Raw genomic sequence first — 20,778 nt, 5'->3', positions numbered from 1 at the left:
GAAGAGCTAATTCTAAATTGGTTAAAAGAACTTAGGAAGGATTTTATTGATCCACCCCAAGACGATGACCATGAAGAAATGTTGGAACCGCATTCCGACAACCTCGTTGCTTCCGAAAATACCTTCATACCTAGAAAAGAGTTGGACGATAGTCGTCCCTGTGCCGATTGTGCCGTGAAGGACTCTCCATCGACTTCGTTCGGTGCATACATAGACCTGAGCGATTCGGCATACACCTTCTTTAACGAGAGCCCGGGAAAGGGTTGGACTTGTCCACCTAGAATGAAAATAGGAATTACCCTCACCGACAACCTCTTGCGTTCTCGCCTTAGTCTAGGGCAATTAAGGTATCTTAGGCACTTTGGGGTTGTTCCAACCAATCAAGAGCCGCCCGATATGGGTAAGTTCCTTAAAAAAAACTAGACAACTTCATAAAATAGTCCCTCGACACGGGGTCGTGTCCAGCCAACACGCCCCCGTGTTCACCAAAAGATTCCCCTCTGATCAGTACGTCAGAATACGGACAAACTGTGTCAGAACTCCACCTGCACACGGGGCCGTGTCCAACAAACACGGGGCCGTGTCCAGGATGCTGTCGTTTTCTATAAATGCAGCCAAGAATTCTACACATTTGGACCAACTTGGGACAGAGATTTGAAGGAATCTTCTCTCAAACTATCCTAGGTAAGTCTAAAAGAAGGTTCCAACAACCCATCTTGTCCTTTCCTCTTCTAGCCATTTCCTTCTTCTCCATCTTTCTCCAAGAACTACCATTAAAAAGTTTGAATTCTTCAAACTTTGTGGTAGGAATTAATGAGTTTTGTTCAAGGAATCTTGGTAAAAATATGTTATGTAACATTGTTTTACGTTATTAATGTTTAAAAAAGATCCCACAAGTTCAGAAAATAACTTAAAATTTCAAGTTTCCTTGCTTCAAAATTCTGTAGAAAGATGAACACGGGGTCGTGCTCAATGAGCACGGGGCCATGTCCAGATACTGTTTCACCAAATAAACTATTTTTTAGTTTATTTTTCGTAGAATGTCGAGCGAAAACAGCGAAACATCATCCGTGCATTCATCAAACATCCGAAGAGGAAGGAGGCCCTCCGTTGAAGCTACGCTTGTGCACTATGTGATAGCATTAAGGGAGGCTCTCGACGAAATGACGTCAGTAGAGGAGGTCCTAATCGACCGTATTAACGATCTTACGGTGGGACTCGAAAGCAGCTTCCAAGAAATTAACCGCTTGCACCAGAGGTTAAATATTCTTGTAGCACCCCCGATGGAACCAGTCCTTCCACAACAGGATTGGAACTTGGCACTCGGGATTAACAACCCTACCGGGTGGGAAGACTTTCCGGCGGAACCTCCCATGGAGCACCAACAAGAGATCCCGGTGGAAATCGAAACTCCTCAAACTAATGCCAATGAGCCTTCTTTTCTCCTTCCAAGGGAGGTGGAGGAGTGGCTCGCCGACATGTGAGGAAAGCCACACCGGGAAGAAGGAGTTTTAAAAGCCTTGTCTAACCAAGATTAGTAGCTTCTTGGAAATTTTGCTATCTAAAATAAAGTACGGGCTAGAACTCCATGGTTTAATATTTCCTTGTTTTCATATTTCGTTTTATGTAATATCTCTCTATGGTTGCAATGAAATGATGGTTTTTAAAAGTTTGATGGTTTATAATAAATAAAACACACTCATGGTGGTAAAGGATGACAAAGGGAACGAGAAAAATGGCCCCATGCACAAGAACAAGGCAACCCGACACAAATTTCTCCATTACAGAAGGTTCAACACGGGCCGTGTCTAACCAACACGGCCCCGTGCTGAACCCCCTGCAGAAAAATGCCCAGTTCAGGTAACTGGACACGAGCCGTGTTCACCAGACACGCCCCCGTGTCCAGGCTTCTGTCTCATTTCTTTAATTTTTGTTACTGGCACCTGAACACGGGGCCGTGTCCGGTCCCCACGGGGCCGTGTCCAGACTGCCAGTAACATAAATCTTTGCTTTTTAACACCACATTACACATCCAATCAACTTAAAAATTTATTTTTGGGACACATTGAGGACAATGTGTAATTTAAGTGTGGGGGGGAAGCTAAAACCTTGAAATTTTGCAAGTCCTAACAACAAGCCTTACACAAAACTCTATTGAAACCGCTAAACACCCCAAATTTTTTCAAAAATTTTCATTTTTTTACTTGTCTAAAGTTTAAGTTAGGAATCCTAAGATTAATAAGGCTATATTTTTACAAATTTTACAACCAAGAGCGTCGTGATAACAAGAACCAACATAAGAAAATTATGAAACAGCATAACAAGCTTAGTTAAAATTTGATTATATATGCTCGATCACATAAAAACCCATTCCCACAAAAGTGAGTTTTGAGCCTTTATCGAGCATACAAATTCACATCTTTAGACTAAATGCTCATTTTTCGTTTCTTGTGTGAATAGCCGCTTGGTTCTTACAACTCTAGAACTTTCCACGACGATTCATTCCCGGTCCTTACCAACTTAAACCCAAGTAAGTAAATAATGGAGGCACTAGGACTAACCATTTTTCTTTCTACACCATTATTTTTCAATTTTTTTTACCACCTACCCAAAATCCCCCTAGTTAACCCCTTTGAGCCTAAACCTTTCATTTCTTTACCCTAAAACCCTTTTTACCCACAAAAAAAAAATAAACCCTTTTTATTTTCACCCTTTATTTTAGTAACAAGCTCGGTTTTTCGTAAGCTCGTTTTTTTTCGTGTGACCAAAAAAAAATGATGATGAAGTTAAAAACAAACAAAGCTATGAAAACAAAAGCTTGTTTGGAGAAATACTTCAAAATAAAAAGTCACTAAAAACAAAGTGTTTTACGAAAATCGACGCTTTTTACGCTTTTCGCCCTTTTACTAACCACTAACCCAACCACCCACCTTTAGCCCAAGCCTAACCCTTCACCCAAAAAGTCCTCTTGATATTTACAAAGGTATATAGTTAAAAAGGAGGAGGATTGATTGCTTGGCAAGCTTATGGTAGGAATAAGTTCCATGCCGCTCTCGAGTGATTCACTAAAAAAAATACACCTTCGGCCGAGTGTTGAGTGATTTCTCCCGTGAGGTATGTGAACTTGTATATAAATGAAATTTTAAAAAGGCATGCTAAGCCTAAATAAGTAATTTCTCTTATGAAACGTTCTAAATAAATCATAACGAATAGGATTGTAAATAAATAAAAATAAAACCCAAAAAAATCTTGGATTCCTGACACTCTATGACAAGCCAAAAGCCTTCTCTTCTACCCATTCCATTTGGGAGTGTAAGCCACATATTTAAAGAGTTTTGCTTGAGGACAAGCAAAAGTTCAAGTGTGGGGGTATTTGATGTGTGTAAAATGCAACATATAAATTACATCAAATGAGGCATAAAACTAACCCTTTTTAAGTACTAATGTTGGAAAAAGAGTGTTTTTGTCTTCCTTTTGTATTTTCAGGATGAAATGAGCTCAAATTCACAAAAGAAGCAAAAAGACAGCTAATTCTAACATAAATACAAGAAAAGGAACAAAAGTAGATTGCCCGACCCCTCAACGGCATCCTCCCAAGCAGAGAAGAGAAAACAGAAGACTGAACACGCCCCGTGCTCAGCCAGCACGGGGCCGTGCCCAAGAAGCAGCAGAAAAGACAAACCTGTAGAAGCTTCTATTGCCCACCACGGGGCCGTGTCCAGTGAGCACGGGGGCGTGGAGAAAGTACAGCATGCGCATAATTGTAATTGCGAATTACAATTAATGAAGAGAGAGAGTGTCAGACGGGCACGGGGGCGTGTCCGGCGGACACGGGGCCGTGCCCAGCCTTCTGTTCAGCCTATAAATAGGAGTGCTTGGTTTCATTTCAACTCATCCCTTGGCACACCACCTCTCTCACACTTCATCCACCACCCACCACCACCATAACACCATCATCCACCACTATCATCCATTGTCCATCGTAGAGTGTGTGAGTCATCTCTGTGACAACCCGAGTTTTCAAGTTCGTTATTTGACTTAACCTTGTACTTACTTAATTTGCAAAGTGTGCCTTATATATCTATTTGAGATGCAATATACGTGTTATTCGTGATGTGTATATTATGTGTGTGTATGTGTATTACATAATATATGATTGTATAATTATTAGAATGAAACCTTTGGCTGAAAACCCTTTACTCACGAAAACACACCTCACGAAAACACTTCATGTGTTTTCATCCAACATGTGCCCAACGAAAACCAAATGGGCCTTGGCCCACTGTTGATTTAGTATATGTTTGATTTCAAGACTTTACGTGATAACTTTTAATCGGCAAAACCCTAGAGCACCTCCCTAACTGTGACGGCAACTGCAAACCTACGGAGCCTTCGTTTACGATCAATTCATTAGCCTTCCATCTCGATTAGTTTGTACCGTGGTTTATTGTGTATAACTTTCGATAGATCGTTACATGTCTGCATATATGTATATATCTGGTTAAAATACATATGTGATTAGTATAATAATGATGATGATATGATCGATTATGTTGTGTCTATTCGTGATTAAGGTGATGCAATAAGGATGATCGTAAAACTGAATGATGAACTGTGTATTGTTTGTTATGTTTACTCTTGATGGATATGTGATCATGTACCACCAGGGAAGATTTGCCATGATTCTGTGTGATAGAATAATGATTTACAAACTAATACGAATGAATGATTTGTTTGATTGTAACCGTCAAGATTGTTAGCGATGATTAGGGTGGTTGTTGTTACGTAACTGATGATTTTTGTTGATTGATCCGACGAAAACCCTCCACCCAAACGAAAACACTACGTCAACGAAAACACCTTGGGATTTCGTCACCCAAGTGTTTTCGCCAAATAGGGGATTTCGGCCCATGTATGTGTTTTCGGCCCAAGTGTTTTCGGCCGAAACAGTTTTCGCCCAAATGTGATTTCGGCCCAAAGGGATTTCGGCCAGGTAGATTTCGGACCATTGTGTTTTTGGCATTTGTGATTTCATTGAGTATCTTCTGTTAAACATGTAACCTTGTTAATTTATTTAAAACTTGGTTTAGCCTACTAACTGAGTTAAGATTACTAACTCATTTAACTTTAATCACTATGTTAACTTTATTAGGACACTCTGTTAAGTAGTTAACTTTATTAGCTTGTTAACTCTGTTATGCATGCAAAGAATATGAACTCAGTCAAATCTATCAACTCTGGTTAGTTTATGTACTCTGTTAAACTCGTTAACTATATTACGTCACTAACTTGGTTAAGAGTGATATTGGACAATTATTTTAGAATAGACTGCAAAAGACATTGATGCGGTACATGAACTGTACGGATGCAATTAACTGTTTGTGCTGCATGATGATTAACTGCCAAACACACTCTGTGATATTACTGTGATGCTAGTTACATGTGAAATATTACGAACGTGAACTGATTACTGTCTACGTGCGTACTTTAGGACGTGATTGATTTACCTTGAGCACATAGCTTAGCATACCGAGCAAACCAAGGTGAGTTCACACAGCCAAGGCATGGGGTTCCCGGGTGGGAATGGGATTGGATGACTTATTGCATGTACTCAGATGATAGAACCCAACGATAAGATATGGCTAGACTAGTAACACTTATTGAACTGATCTTCGCACACCTGCCAAGGGTTGGCCGCGATATTATGACTGACTTCGCATACCTGCCTTAGGAAGGCCGCGAACTAAATTTACTAATCTTCGCATACCTGCCTGGGAGGCCGCGATACAAATAAACCTAGTCTAGAATACTTGGGAAGAACATCCCCCTAATCTTCGCATACCTGCCTGGGAGGCCGCGATGGAAACCATTACGATACATGACATAACGAACGAACATAATGCTATTCATACTATTACCATTACTGAACTATACACTGTGAACTCGCTCAACTAGTTGTTGACTCTCTGCTGCATGCCTTGCAGGACCTTAGGTACTTATGGAGCTTGCACAAGGAGGAGCGGGTCGTTGTGGAGCATGGATCGTGGATGCCATGTTAAAGCGTTTAAACAATCAAACTTAACATTACTTTGGGTTTACACTTACATACTTTGGATTTTCATTATTACGCTTCCGCTATTGATACTATGTTTGATTTAGAACATCAATTGTATTGAATTGGGTTTTACGAACTATCTTATTTATATTATGCTATGTTCAATATGATTGATGGCTTGATCCAGGTCATGTCACGCCTCCAAGCGGTGGTACTCCGCGTGTGGATTTTGGGGGTGTGACAGTCTCGGGATCCAAGATTGATAGTAAGAGTTCTTGACAATCAAGGCCATGTTTGCCTAAGTCTCTTACATCACTTGGTGAAGACAAGTGTTTAGTATAATACTTTTTATTTTTAATCTTTTGCACTTTTTATTTGGTTTTGTATTAATGACTTTAATAACTAGTTACTTATGTTGAAGGTGATCTTTCCTTATCGTTTGTCCGTGGTGTCTTGGCATTATTTTACTGTCTATATAAAATAAAAGATTTTCACCATTCATATCTCCACGGTCTATATGGAGGTATGTTGGCTACCTGGTCGGGGGTTAAGGGAACGGTTTGGTAAGGGTCTTGCCCTTGTTCAGCGTTTAGAGGTCCTGCAAGGGACCTGGGTCAATTTCAGTAGGATCTCCTTCAATGCCCATAGGTATTGGATGGCGGGGATCCAAACTCTTTGACCCCCTCATAAGTTAACTACTATTAATACTATAACCCGGCTATTTAGGATTGTATCCCTGCTGACTCAGACTACTTAGCCGAGGGTAACGTCACTGCCAAAAGCGGGGCCTACCACAATTTGCATTAATAAATTAATTCATTATCTTCCAATAATCCAACCCTTTAGGATTGTATCCTTGCTGACTCAAACTACTGAGTTGAGGGTAACGTCGCCTTCAAAAGAGGGGCCTACTACAATAACTAAGATAATCTCTTAAACAAGTGCAAAAATGCAAAAATAATCAAAGGTTATACTAATACACGAGTCGGATCCAAGTGATTCATCTTGTCTATTTGTTTTTATTTTATTTTTATTTTTCAGCATTTAGTTAGTTTTTATTTTCTTAGTTTAAAAACCTTTTCTAACATTTTGATTTGATTAGATGTTGAGGATAAACCGGTACTAAAAGCTCTTGTGTCCTTGGACGACCTCGGTATCTTACCAACACTATACTACGTCCACAATGGGTGCACTTGCCCATATGTGTGTTTAGTGTTAGTAAATATCGTGTTTTATAAATTTAAAACTTGGCTAAAAGTGTAAAAAGGGCTTAAAATATACATCAAAAATATAACACACTTCACGCACATCAGTAGGCGTGTAGCTATCTACATGAATATACATGTGAGGCAATTGTTATTAGCTGGGTAACAATTTTGATTGCAGGCTTTTCATGTGCAAAATATGTTGGTTAGTGGCGAGTCAGTCAGGACAAGACTTTATTAAGGTGAAAATCTATAGTTATTTCAATTGTGGTTGATAGAATGGTATTATCATTTGGTATTAGATAATTGGTATAACTTTTAGTTGATGTTTAATTTTTACTTAAGGCATACATGTTGCGCTTGCTTGGTTTGAGGAAGGTACCGTTCTGCCATGTTTATTTGATAGCGTCTACTATTATATATATAATAGCTTAGTTTTCAAGGATTGCATTGCTTTTGCCATATTAGTAGCTTACATGCTTAGGTTCAATAGTCTAGAAAGCAGAAAAATGCTATATATAAGAACCGAAGACCGGCCCGTTGTACACACTTCGGGTCGGGTGTAATTGGTCTTGCTGGTCTAGATTGCGTCTAAGCAGTTCCAGTGGATTTTGAATTGCACACATCACCACAATCTTCATCTTCTTCCCCATTTTTTTGTGTAAGTTCATCACACATTTTGTAGGTAATATCTTTCTATTTTACATTGTAAGGGTTTTATTGTACTAGGAATGATTAAATTCATGATGATATGGGGTGAATTAAACAAAATTAAATCTTTTAGTACGGTATTGAAGTATGCATACCAGCTGGTCGATGAAATGCTTGCATTAGAATTGCATGATTATCTCGATACGAATTTGTGATTTAAGATGACCGAAGTAATAAATGCTCAATAGTTATGATCTAACGTCATTCCATTTCTTTTTGATGTTTCAAATTGAGTTGAATTTGATGCTTTTGTTAATGCAAGGTGCTGTTTTGAATTTCGAGTTTGATATGTTGGTTATTTATAGGCTTTTAGATCAATGGATACTATATGGCTGCTGAATATAAATTAGATATGTATTTGTGCTCAAGTTGATTTACAAAAGTCAAATCTTCTTGCAATATTGGTGGTCTTTTTGGGGTGCATAGTTGGTGCATAGTTGTCAATTCTCTAAAAGTGTGCTAATGTGTGTGCATATATACAAGTCTACAACCCACTAAAAGAAAAAAACATCATCATTTATATATCATCACGCCTCTGTTTTCACCACTCAATGCATTTCTAACTTCTCCGATCATACATTATTTTAGATACTTTGACATATTGTCAAGCATTGAAACTTTGATATTCAAAGTCAAAATATTTATTGTCTTACGTTGGTGTAAAGTCTGATGTCACGCTAATGAGTCAGGTTTGCTTTCGTTTATGGTCTGCAGTGTCGTGATAGCACCCCGCCACGGATTAGGTAGTTCAAAAATGTTATCTCATGTAATTTATTAAATCAATAATTTATAAGAGATATTTCTTTTATATTGTCTGGTATAACCTCATGATTTATGGGGGTGCGTATGAAATCCTCATCCGAGCGTCAAAGGAAGCAACATTGTCTAAGGCTGGAAAACATGAACGAGGTTTATACCTTTTGACACCCATATCGATACCTTTTCCTTCAACCCTTCTTCCTATTTCACTAGAAAAGTAACCCTAGAAGTCTTCCAAGCCGCATAGCCTTTTCCGCTACAAGGTTGTTATCTTGATTTAAATCAATCTCTTTGTTAATCGAAACAGGTATGTTTCATATCTTTGATATCGGATTCGATTTGAAATGATATGTTTTACGATTCTAATTTAGAATTGCGAAATTGGAGTTCCAGAGCATCAAATTTATGATTCGATTACCAGCGTTTTTTTAGAATGAGAAATATGATGAATAGTTTTTTTCCAAATAGGGTTGCTATTCTTTTTAATTTACGTTATCATTATGAATTTTCAACATTTTCGTGTTTGATTTAATGATTTGTGTGATGGATCTGGGATTTTGTTGTTTTTAGGGCACTTTTAGGTAAAGGAAGTAGTTCTTACTATGAAAACCAATTTATAACATAGTGAAAATAATATGGTATGCAATTCTTATGCTTCTGGTGGAACTTAGTCTTCATGTAATCTTTACAAATAGTAAATCTGGAACATAATCTGGCTAATAGATGTTGAGATTATGCTCTTGCTTTATGTGTTTTCATTGATAACAATGGTGAACATTATTTATTGATTAGTTTTAATGTAAAGAAATTCACTTAATCAAATTGATTATTTCAAACGGGATATTATGGTCAATGGATGAAGATTGGAAGGTGTAAAATTAGGGATATTGGGTAAAAAACTCAAGAATGTTAACATTACATTATGATATATCTCATATTCATATGGTTTTTCAAAAAAAATGCTTATAGGTGTTACAAAAGACAATGGCAGACTTGGGACCGATGACACAACACATATAAGAGTGATTCTGACAAGGACTGGGAGTCTGAGATTGATATGCAATATATAAAAAGACTTAGTATCATAAAAAGTATAAGAAGAGTTTGTATGATGCGATGCACTCGGAAACATCTGGCCATTATCGGACCTTTCTTCTCTCGCTTTCTCAGCCCAAATCATTAAGGCGATGATCGGCTTCTGGTACCAAGGTCATTAAAGCGATTAGCATGCTCAATTAAGATTCGTTAGGCTCTTTTTATATTTAATGTGCTTCGTATTCTAATATTTATATTGTAAATAACCACCACACTTAGGTTAGTAATTATGTAATACAAGTATTAATAAACAATATTAAATTTGATGAGGATGCACCCAATCCTATTGTAATATAGCCTGCTTTCTGAGATTTTCACAAGCTATCGTATTAAGATGTAAATATGATAGTATTGATCTTTTTCATTTATGCATTTACATTTAGGGCTCAAGATCACACATGGGAAGCACAATGGTACTCCACTCTTCAAGAACCTTGCTGCAAACATCTAATTTTATCACTGTAAAACTGTCTAAAAATATAAACCTAACTACTTAAATTCATAAATACATAGAACACCATGAATCCACACCCCCTTTTCCTTATTTTACGGTGTTTTAAATGCATAATATCTTGTGACTTCTATTTGGTTATCATGCTTATTTTTTGTGCCAGGTATCACAATGCAGAGTTATGTGGATGGTCGACATCGACACCGTGACGAGGTTAGTTTTTTTAAAGGATTACGGAGTTGTAGTGGTTGATTATTTTATGGTCACATATTCTATTGAGTTTTTCATTGTCATGAAAGTGAATCATGATGTTGTTGGAGATATAGAAAAAAATGGCTAAAGATTCGGTGGGAAGGATGAAAGTGGTCTATGGATGGAGGTTCGTTTTATCATAGACACTTGATTTTTGCTATACAAAGTTTTGAGAACTAAAATACGATTTATATTTGCAATTATCTATATTTAGGTATGTTAACCATGCAATGTTAGTAGTCAAGATCCTCTATCGGTTATTACACATTGTATTTGACTTAGCAATTTGTCAACTATTGGAGTTGGCATACCTTCAAGTTTGACTTTGATCGATTGATATAACTTTAATGTGATTATATATAAAGGGCAGAACTGCAGTAGCTCTGGGGTATTTTGTCCGGGTTTGATGTGAAGGCAGCAGATGACGTGCGGCTATGGAAGTCGAGAGACGTAAAATAGGACTTTTTAGAAAAAACATGTAAGGCGGATTTGGTAGGCGCAGAGCAGATTCAGGTTCAGCAAGCGGCGTTCAAATGATTCAAGTATGTTGTCTTTAAATGTGATTTAGATTTTGGGTTCAAGAGCATTGGTTGTTTCGTTTGTTTTGTTGTATATAATGATAATAAAGAAAAAAAACCTAGATTTTTATTGACCCAAATGGCAATTTATATCTATTAACAACGAAACTGAAATCAGGCAACCGATATGATGACTTTAAGTCTACCCAAAGTAAAAAATGTGCAAATCGCCAAATCCTCTCTGACCAATATGACTGTTCCTCACTCAAGTTTATTATAACATAGTGGTAACTCTTTTTAGGCCATCCGTAGTCATAAAGCCCCTTTATGGGCCGTTATGCGACACGTGTCGTGCCACGTCACACAGCGGCTTTATGGGACGTTATATCACTAGAGGTCGTTTTCATAAAGCCCCTACCCATCATTACCTAATTATTAATTTTCATTTTTATTAATTAATTATAAAAACCCTTAAAGCCTTTTGATTGGTCAAACCCTTAAAAGTTCCCTCCATCACGGCGATATATGCATGGCGCCTCCCCCCCCCTAAAAAAAAATCCCCCATAACGCTGCCCGTAGTGGTGTGGGGGGCGTTATGGGGAGCGAAAATTGAAAAATGGGGTGTTATAGCGCCCCACTACACACTCTCTTAGAAAACATTAGGAGGTGAAATGGCAACAACAGATAGATAGGGTGACAGGTCAAAATGGGTAGGGTAGACCCAGGAAGAAATTTTGTATAACTCATCACGGCATGGTGGATTTATTTTAAATTTTAATAACTATTTTGAAGTTTGTGATTTTGGTGATGCGGTTGGTCGATTTCTTAATATGGATGGGTTTTGTTGATTTTTGTTTACATAGATTTTGATCTTTGGCTTGAGTTTTTTTTTATTTAAATTTAAACAATATATAGAGAGATATTCATGTATTTTGAACATTGAACGAAAACTCTTATTTTTTCTGTGTGTTTTATGTGATATAACATGATGGTATTTGTAATTTACAATTTTGTTACAATATACTTATTTTATTTTTGGTAGAATATAAATTTAGACGAATACCTGGGTGCTCATCATGTATGGATTGATGTTATTTGTTTTACTAATATTGATGATGCATGGACGTATGTGGCGCTATCAAGAGTAAAGTTAAACTACTAATATTAGATAGAGATAGCAGTGTAACAAATAAAATAGCAAATGGTTGTAGATAAACAAATACTTACACATTTATGAATTATTTGTATACTTTTAGAATTTAAGATTTTTAAATATGAATTTAATTATTACTGTTATTTTTTAGTTTAGTGTCTTATGTAATTTCAACCAAATTTATAATTCTTAATATAATATGAATAATATAAAAGATATTATAAAATTAAATGGTAAAGCCTATGTACATTGTTCAACCATTGTTTACATAATTTAAATTGTCTAATCCGCGAAGTTCGTGGGTGATAACCTAGTTCTTGTATAAATGTAAAGAATTGTTAAAAATTAATACATATAATACTATCTGTAAGTATACACTCACTGGTGATTTAATTATTTATTTAAAGAAAACCCAAAAAAAGTTGACTAAAATAATTTATATACTAAGAATGTTATTATAATGTTAGGTTTATAACGTTATATTTGGATTGTACATTGTTAATAGTTATCTATAATAATATGTATATATTGTATGAATAAATAAATAACACAATTAAAAACATTTGTACATAAAATTTAAAATATGCAAAGAATAATTAATAATAAGTCTTTATTTATATTCAATATCAAGAACTACAATAACTATAAACATAATTACATACAAAAAATGCAAAGCCTGATCAATACTATCATCTTCTATGGATATATAGATCACAAACCACAATAAAGTGATTAACAATAATTTCATGCTATTGATATAACAATGCAAAACCACAATAAAAATAAAATAACATCGATGTTGGGTAACAAACTAACATGACTTCAACGCATTAAAGTATTGAATTTCAATGTAATAAAAATAAAAGTTCTTAATGCTAATGTAATAAAAAACGACGTATAATAAATATAACTTGACGTACAAAAAAAATACAAATGCTAATTAATAATAACATCTCTTATTGATATAACGATAATAAACGAAAATCAAGATAAATCGCAACAAACATTGAGTAAAAAGCAACATCAAGTACTGACACAAATGTTCTGAATACGATTGAACAAAAAAAAAAACATTGAAAAGTTGTTTGAAGACACTGAGATGACTATTAGATTCCGAGACTACTTTTCCAGCTTTGGATTCAAAAGACCCACCTTCACATTCAAACCTTCATTGTTCTAACAATCACCCTTACGCGGTTAATTGCAGACTGAGATGAACATAAATCCACATCATAACCGGCATCCAAATTACGGTTAAGTTCATTCTCCAGCATCTTCGAAGAACAACAATTATCCGCTCCGGAGAGTGTAGTAAACATGCTATTGTTCAAATTGGACATCGGCGTGTCGTCATCACCGGTACGAGAAACAGAATCCTGTAAAATAAAATTAAAAAGGTAAAAAACAGTTGAAAAAATAAGGTGAATGACAAATATTGAAGCATTAGAGGACTAAATAATTTGTTTCACAGACCCGGATTTGGATGTTAACAGTTGGATTTGAATCAAAAGGAACAACATTTAAAGGTTCATCATGAGCAGGCTGTATTTATTTCATATGTTTCAATAAATATTGTAAAGTACTCTAAGTTTTTTATAACAAAAAGTAAAGCTAACGTATAGAATAATTTTCGAACCTGGAAAGCATCAAAAATATGTCTTTTATAAAAAGTAATGAATCTTCTAATACCAAACCATGTCAATATTTAGGTAAGATAATTGATACTTGTAACCCAAATCTGCAACAAAGAACGAATAAAGGGAACAATTGCCAAATGTTAACCTACTTCGACAAAAAAAAAAAAAAAACACACACAAAGAATGAGAATATCATATTACCGATGAAAGAAAATCAATGATTCGGAGCATACCTTAGAAACCCTAACAACACAGGCAGCCACAACCAGAACCATTGCTAATATGATATTCTCATTCTTTCACACAAACCCAATTCCATCTATCCATTCAAAACTATACAACATCACATAACAATAATGAAACTCGAAACCCCAAATGTGCAGAAATAAACAAAAAATAGAGCAAAGATTATAACTGAAAATACAAAAGAATGTATGAAACAATACATAAATAAAATAATAAGTAAACTGGTCAGTAGAAAGAGACCTGATTTGCATAATAATCCTTTGGAAGAGATCCTAACTGGAGTTTTGTATAATAAAACCTACACTGATAATCAAAATTATTTTTTATTCATTGGATGTTCACACAAAACTTGAAAGAACAAAAATACCAAATATCAAAATCAAAAACTAAATTTAAACTCCAATAGAACCTACAGAACATTTGAACGATAACAAAGCTTACCTTAATGCATTGCATTAAATACCATATTCGGCTTCATACACCGTTGATAAAAGCCGTATTATGAAGCACAAAAAAAAAACACAAAAAAAGGCAAAAGGGGTACACATTTCTATAAAAAAAACAAACGAAAACCAAAATAAAAAATCAATTAGGAATAATGAAATGAGGAGAAATAGCATAAAACAATTAATAAGCATCGTGTTATTTTGTTAGGTAGCCTAATTAGGAAATAGGGTTACCAAGGCTCTAAGGTAATAAATTTGTCTAGTCATTCAGTCTCTTCTTTGTTTTTGATACCTTCATCAAATCTAGTAAGCAATAAGTGAAGATAAACAAAATACCAAATATACCTCTTTGGTCCTCTCGTGACTCACAACATGTCCTCTAGGACGTCTACATGATCAAACAAAGCAACATACAGTTCAAATTAACAAAAGATCTATCAACAAAGAACATTTTCAGATCCAATTTAATGCTAATGTGAAAACGAATAGAGGAAGTTCATGAAATAGACTTATATCAAGAAAATAATCGACAGTGTCTCCGATACTATGTACTAAAACTTGAAAAGACAAAAGTAAAAAAAAACATATTGACTCATGAGGCTTTAATCCATATCAAGAGAAAGTAGTGCGGACCACTGGACCACACTAATTCAAGCAACAAACACTGACAATTATCTCAAAAAATCATGATTTGATACTTTAAAGAACCTAAAAACGTATTAGCTCTTTAGTTAGAAGAATGAACTTTAACCCTTACTTTATCTCAAGTCAAGCACATATCTAACATAATCGAACACTTTTACGACTATTCATTTAACATAATCAAACAGTCTTAGAAAAAAGCGTAAGCTTAACCATTGCATAATGATCAGTTACCGGGATCTGCAGAATTGATCAGTAGAAGAACGAAAATTGAGGAGCAGCGTGTAATATGTCACAAATTCGAATAGCTTGGAGAATCTTTAACCTTTGGTCTCTGTGGTTCAAAATTTGCTAATTCACCAAATCTGAATTGAGCTTCTTCTGAACCTGAAAATATACCATCAATGTCGTTTAAATATTTCATTGAATATCTTGAAACTTTAATAAAATATATGAATGTCATTTTGATAAATCTTTTTGATGAAATCTTAACTATGAATGTCTACATTATGTACATGAAAACCAATAAACTATTCAACATCTAATGAATAAAGAAAATAAAGTATAAAAGGATAAGTTATAAACTTAATACAACATCCTGTTACCTAATCTTCTTTATTTGTCCATTTTATCTTGACGAAGTTTTTCTGTCTGATCTGAACTTAATTCCCCAACATCATCAAGAAGATAATTTGGCATGGAAATGAGCATATCTTTAATGATTTTCAAATGGGTTGCAGCTTCTAGGCAAACTCCTAGCTAAAACAAATTCAGAAGTTTTAAAGAAAGTTCTATATTACATGCCTTACTTGCAGCTGGAGTGAAAATTAGAATCTTTTACTTATAATCGCTCGTACCAGCAACAATGGTTGCTTCATCAACCACAACATCAATTTCATCAGTGGTCACACCAGGGCTCACAACATGTGCACTTGCATCCTAAACTTCTATTGCAATCTGTAAAAATATGTGTCATTACTAATAGTAAAATGATATAAAGTATTGTATTTCTATACATATTTCAATAGAAATAAATGAAATAAAAAAAAAAGATAAAGTCGGTTAGTTTATCTAATTCTCGTAATTTTCTCTGTAGATTTTACCTTCAGAAGCAAAGTACTTGAAAAGCGAACTAATTCACAACTCCTTAAGAAAGAGAAAAAAAATCCAGCATAGTTAATAAGAATATCTTAATATCTTGAAGTAAAAATAAAAATTTAAAAAGCTTACTGAGGACTCAAGAGAACTTGAACCATGTGGCATACTCGTAAATATAACATACCTATAACAAACAAAACAAAAAATAGGCTTAAAATAAAAAAATTACATTTTTAAACATCTATGAAATTCTTTAAATGGCTGGAAATAATGTGATTGTTTGTTTTCAATAATTGTGTGTTTAATAGGCTTGTGCGTCAACAACCGAACCTAGTTTGACATACAGAGAGGTCATTTAGGTTTAAAACAAATGCTATGTTGCTTTCCAAATTCTGAGAAACTTGAAAAATAATGTGATTGTCGAAAATTATGGAAACTAACACAAAATTTGGAAGCAATTAAAACTTTAATATAAGTTATCTTGATAAATTTGGAAATACGTTACAATTTAGACAACTTTGATAAGTATCCATAATTGCTATCTATTTCAAAAATTCAAATTTTGAAATAATCAGTCAATGTGATCCATAATTACTTAAAATATGATTAGTAATTAGAAAACCAATAAACGTACAAAAAATATTGGGTCATCTTGCTCAATAAGCTTTAAAAATGAAGGACTGTTGTTAATGTGATCCATATCTGAAAATTAAAAAACACAATCAATATCAATATTCCTCAATAAGCTTTAAAACTTAATATAGTCATGGGAAAAACTTCAAAAACCAAAAATAAAAAGGAACGGTTTCAAAAAAATTTAAAAACTATTTATTTTTAGAAACACAATCAATATTCCGAAAACAAAACATTATACCGGATGAAAAAATATCAAAACACTGTAAATCATCATCAACAACAAACTAAAAGACTGTAAATAAAAATATCAATAACATGATAACACAATCAAGACATCAACAAAATATCAACAATAAAAAAATTGACACTGGAATATTAGTTTGGACCATACTCAGACTCATCCATAAATCACTTACGAACTCGAATTAAGAATTAATTTGACGAACAATAAAAAATGCAAACAAAATAAACGGTTAACACTTACAATATTATTGAATATGAATGTTATATTCACTAATTTCAAAGTGTCATGTTCTTCAACTTGTCAAGATAATCAAGCTTGAATATACCTGTGAGGCCATATCTTCAAATCTTCTTCGGTCGGCTTTAGTAACAAATCAACAAAAACCCCATTGGTGACCTTGAAAGTATCTGGAGATGGTTTATTGTCTATGGTCCAGAATCTGTTCCTAGCAAATCCATGTGATTGAAGTGAGCCAAGATTTGAGAACTGCATACAAATTTATGTCAATAACTATAATAAATGAATAAAAAACCAGTGAATTAACCAACTGGAAAGATGATGAAACTGTTGATCTGGTATCAATTCAAACCCTAATTTTGTTACTTTGTTTCTTGTTTTATCATAATCGATTGCATACAATGATGAATCGATGAGAACAGATGAAACAGGTTTGTGATTTTGGGATTTAGGGTTTGAGAGAAGTGAGTTTGTGATTTATGATACGAACCTTGGATGATCAAACCTGAGATTGAACCAGAAATCAAGTTTTGCGATTTATGGAAGATGATTTCCTCATAATCGCCCAGAGGTAATCAGAATCAAGGGGACAACGAAGAAGAAATTAAAAAAAAACAATGAAAAGATACGCGTACCTTGATCTTTAGACACGAACAAGCTAAGCTTGAAGAATTAATGTTTCCGATGTATCATGGAGAAGGAGCATGTTCTACAATCGGGTTCACACATTGATGGAGGAGCGCATAGAGATTCAATAAGAAACCCTAATTGTGTTTGTGTTCTGAAGTGTGTAAAGCCATATAAAAAATTAATTTATAGTAGATCCAAATTCATAGACCCGACCCAACTGCATTTGGATCCCGCCTCTTTTTTATTGAAATCGTGATTGTAGAAGGCATATGTGATTTCCCTCCTAAACTCAACACAATTAGTTGCCACATCAGCAAAAATGGCCAAATTCAAATGCCACCTAGCCCACATCACATCTCATTTATATATATACTAGGTTATAACCCGGGAATACTCCCGGGTTGTTAATCTATGTTTCTAAAAAAATAAATATATACATATATATGAATAAATGAAAATACATGATGAATAGGGTAGATTAATCAATGATACGAACGTCTGTAGAAGTAAACATTTATAAAATGTAATACTGAGAAAAACATTTATAAACCCTAATACTAAACACTTTAAGCAGCAACTTCTTCATTAACTTCTTCTTTAACTTCTACTTTAACACGTGCAAGACGTCATTCAGGAATACGGACCAAATCTTCTGTGCCTCTAAAAACCATCATATCAAATTTTGACTCCGAAATCATGTCGAAGATAATAAAGTGTTCATCTTCAATTTTCATGTCTTCTTTAATTTGATTCCATCCAGTAGTCATATAAATATTTTGACCATGTTTTTCCATAACAACCAACCATGTACGGTTAGGAAAAACGGTTATAGCACATTTGTAAGTTCAGGAAATCTCCTGATCTTATGACACATGGATGCAATTAATGTAGGTTAACATGTAATCTTATAAGATAATGTTGAAGGTGTTTGTGAAGACGAAATCATGACTCTTTTGTGCTACTGCTTTTATGTATCTTTTTTTTGGACATGCAAGTTCTCTTCTTGTTACACCCATATATTTATACTAGAATTAATAGCTAATTTATACCAAAAGATAATAATTTAACATAAGTTTCAAAAATGTTACACTTCTTAGTCTACTAAGGACTAAGGTAGAACGTACTAAGTCGTTTAAGAATTTGTTTACAACCAAAGAACAACAATTTAACAAGTTCAAACATAGCGGAAGCTTCGGGGTGGAGTGTTCGGTTCATCATCAAGTCGCTTGATCGCCATCCATGTGACCACCTAATTACCTATGAATCAACAAATAAGTCAATAGCTATGACGTTTATGAATGATAAGATTTCAAGGTTTAGCATCACTTTGAAACAACAAAGATATATAAGTTTTCCAGGCTCCACCGTAATTTACGGTGCCACCGTAAATTACGGTGAGTGCTGGAAATTCTTAGATCCACCGTAACACAGTAGAAAACCATCGTAAATCATTGGTCTCTACCGTAATTTACGGTGACACCGTAAATTACGGTAGCACCTGGGAATTCATGTTTTTGTTTGATTTGAGCATTTCAACCAAAATCCCAACTCTCGGGTTTCAACATTCTGCATTATCAATGTAGTAAAAGTCTGATATTTCTAGTACGTCATAATATAACCACTACATACATCAATTTATCATGTTTGGAATGTAGATCATGTTTTACTTGATTATTTGACCCGTTTGGCTTGTCTATGGAATTCCTTCCTTTATGACAACTACCAACGAGTTTAATTCGTTATTCAAACAAGTATTTAATACAACAATGCCTTCGCTTCAATTCAAAATAACTAGAAACTTTGATAATCAACTACAATGATCTAATTTCACATAATGTAACGAGTCATGTTACATACCTTGGCGCACGCCCTTCAAACGAGAATCACCACCGGCTTGTCCGCTCGACGTCCCGGTATCTTGTCCTATAGAGTTCATTTACAAGACATGTTTAGAACCCTCTTAGACATCATTTCGCATAATATACCGAAACATCTTAATTAGGCGTTAAAGCTTCAAATTTCTATTTGTCAGCCTTCTTTGAGGCATTTCTACAAACATCAAGAGGGCAGAATTTCCATATTGTTCATATTCATGTTTATGGATTGCTTAGTAGTTAACTTAACTTCAATTAAGCCATCATATATCATGTAAACATCACATCTTTTCTGGAACTATCTTCTAAGGTCGAATTTTACTAGAATAACCACTAAGAACCCTAGAATTCATCATCATCTTGTAAAACCCACAACCCACCTTCAAGGTGTTCATGGAGTTTTCTGAATTTGGTCATGATTTCACATGTAATTGGTTGAGTCTAACCTCTAAACACCAAATCGATCCTAAACTAACCAAATAACACTCATGCAACATCAATTTTCCAGATTTCACAACATCATGAGAAATTCAAGTTAAGGGATTTCACTAATTTTACATACCTTACAATCCTCTTGTGATGAGGATTATGATTCTAGGCTCAATTCTTGATTTTTACTTGGATTAATCCTTCAAGTTGCAAGATTATTGAGATTTTAGGGTTTGAATTTCTCCTGGTCGCCCCTCTCTCTCTCTGTTCGATCGATGTCTACCCAAGATGGGTGAGTTTTTGTGTTTTGTTCACTAATTAGTATTCAAGTTTCAATTTTGACAAGTTCAGTCCCTTAACTACCATTTTCTCTAAGTTAAGTGTTTTAACCATTTTATAAGTTTATTTCAAGACTAAATTTTTTTAACTAGGTTAAGTTCCTAGTTGGTAAATTCTTGTT

The 20,778-nt window shown here is 34.6% G+C and overlaps 3 long non-coding RNA genes across 5 annotated transcripts; 1 reads left to right on the top strand and 2 right to left on the bottom strand.

The window, feature by feature from the left end:
* Window positions 1–8,535: 8,535 nt before the first annotated feature.
* LOC118489030 lies at window positions 8,536–11,192 on the top strand. Of its 3 annotated transcripts, XR_004885826.1 has the most exons (6): window positions 8,536–9,037; window positions 9,700–9,939; window positions 10,209–10,238; window positions 10,440–10,489; window positions 10,603–10,655; window positions 10,899–11,192. It is a non-coding gene; the product is annotated as an uncharacterized LOC118489030 (long non-coding RNA). The 3 variants fall into 3 exon arrangements; XR_004885825.1 differs by having other exon boundaries at window positions 10,603–11,192; XR_004885824.1 differs by having other exon boundaries at window positions 8,538–9,037; window positions 10,440–11,192.
* A 4,858-nt stretch (window positions 11,193–16,050) lies between these two features.
* Window positions 16,051–16,438, bottom strand: LOC110920682. Its single transcript, XR_004885823.1, has 3 exons — window positions 16,401–16,438; window positions 16,274–16,313; window positions 16,051–16,127 (listed from the first exon to the last, which is right to left on the bottom strand). It is a non-coding gene; the product is annotated as an uncharacterized LOC110920682 (long non-coding RNA).
* A 2,774-nt stretch (window positions 16,439–19,212) lies between these two features.
* Window positions 19,213–20,539, bottom strand: LOC110920950. The gene is made up of 3 exons (XR_002582026.1): window positions 20,452–20,539; window positions 19,873–19,938; window positions 19,213–19,272 (listed from the first exon to the last, which is right to left on the bottom strand). It is a non-coding gene; the product is annotated as an uncharacterized LOC110920950 (long non-coding RNA).
* Window positions 20,540–20,778: the final 239 nt, after the last annotated feature.

This window comes from Helianthus annuus, chromosome 17 (assembly GCF_002127325.2).
Source record: "Helianthus annuus cultivar XRQ/B chromosome 17, HanXRQr2.0-SUNRISE, whole genome shotgun sequence".
Taxonomy (NCBI): Eukaryota; Viridiplantae; Streptophyta; class Magnoliopsida; order Asterales; family Asteraceae; genus Helianthus; species Helianthus annuus.
The sequence above is the reverse complement of the archived record's forward strand: the minus strand, read 5'-3'. Positions and strand labels throughout refer to the sequence as shown.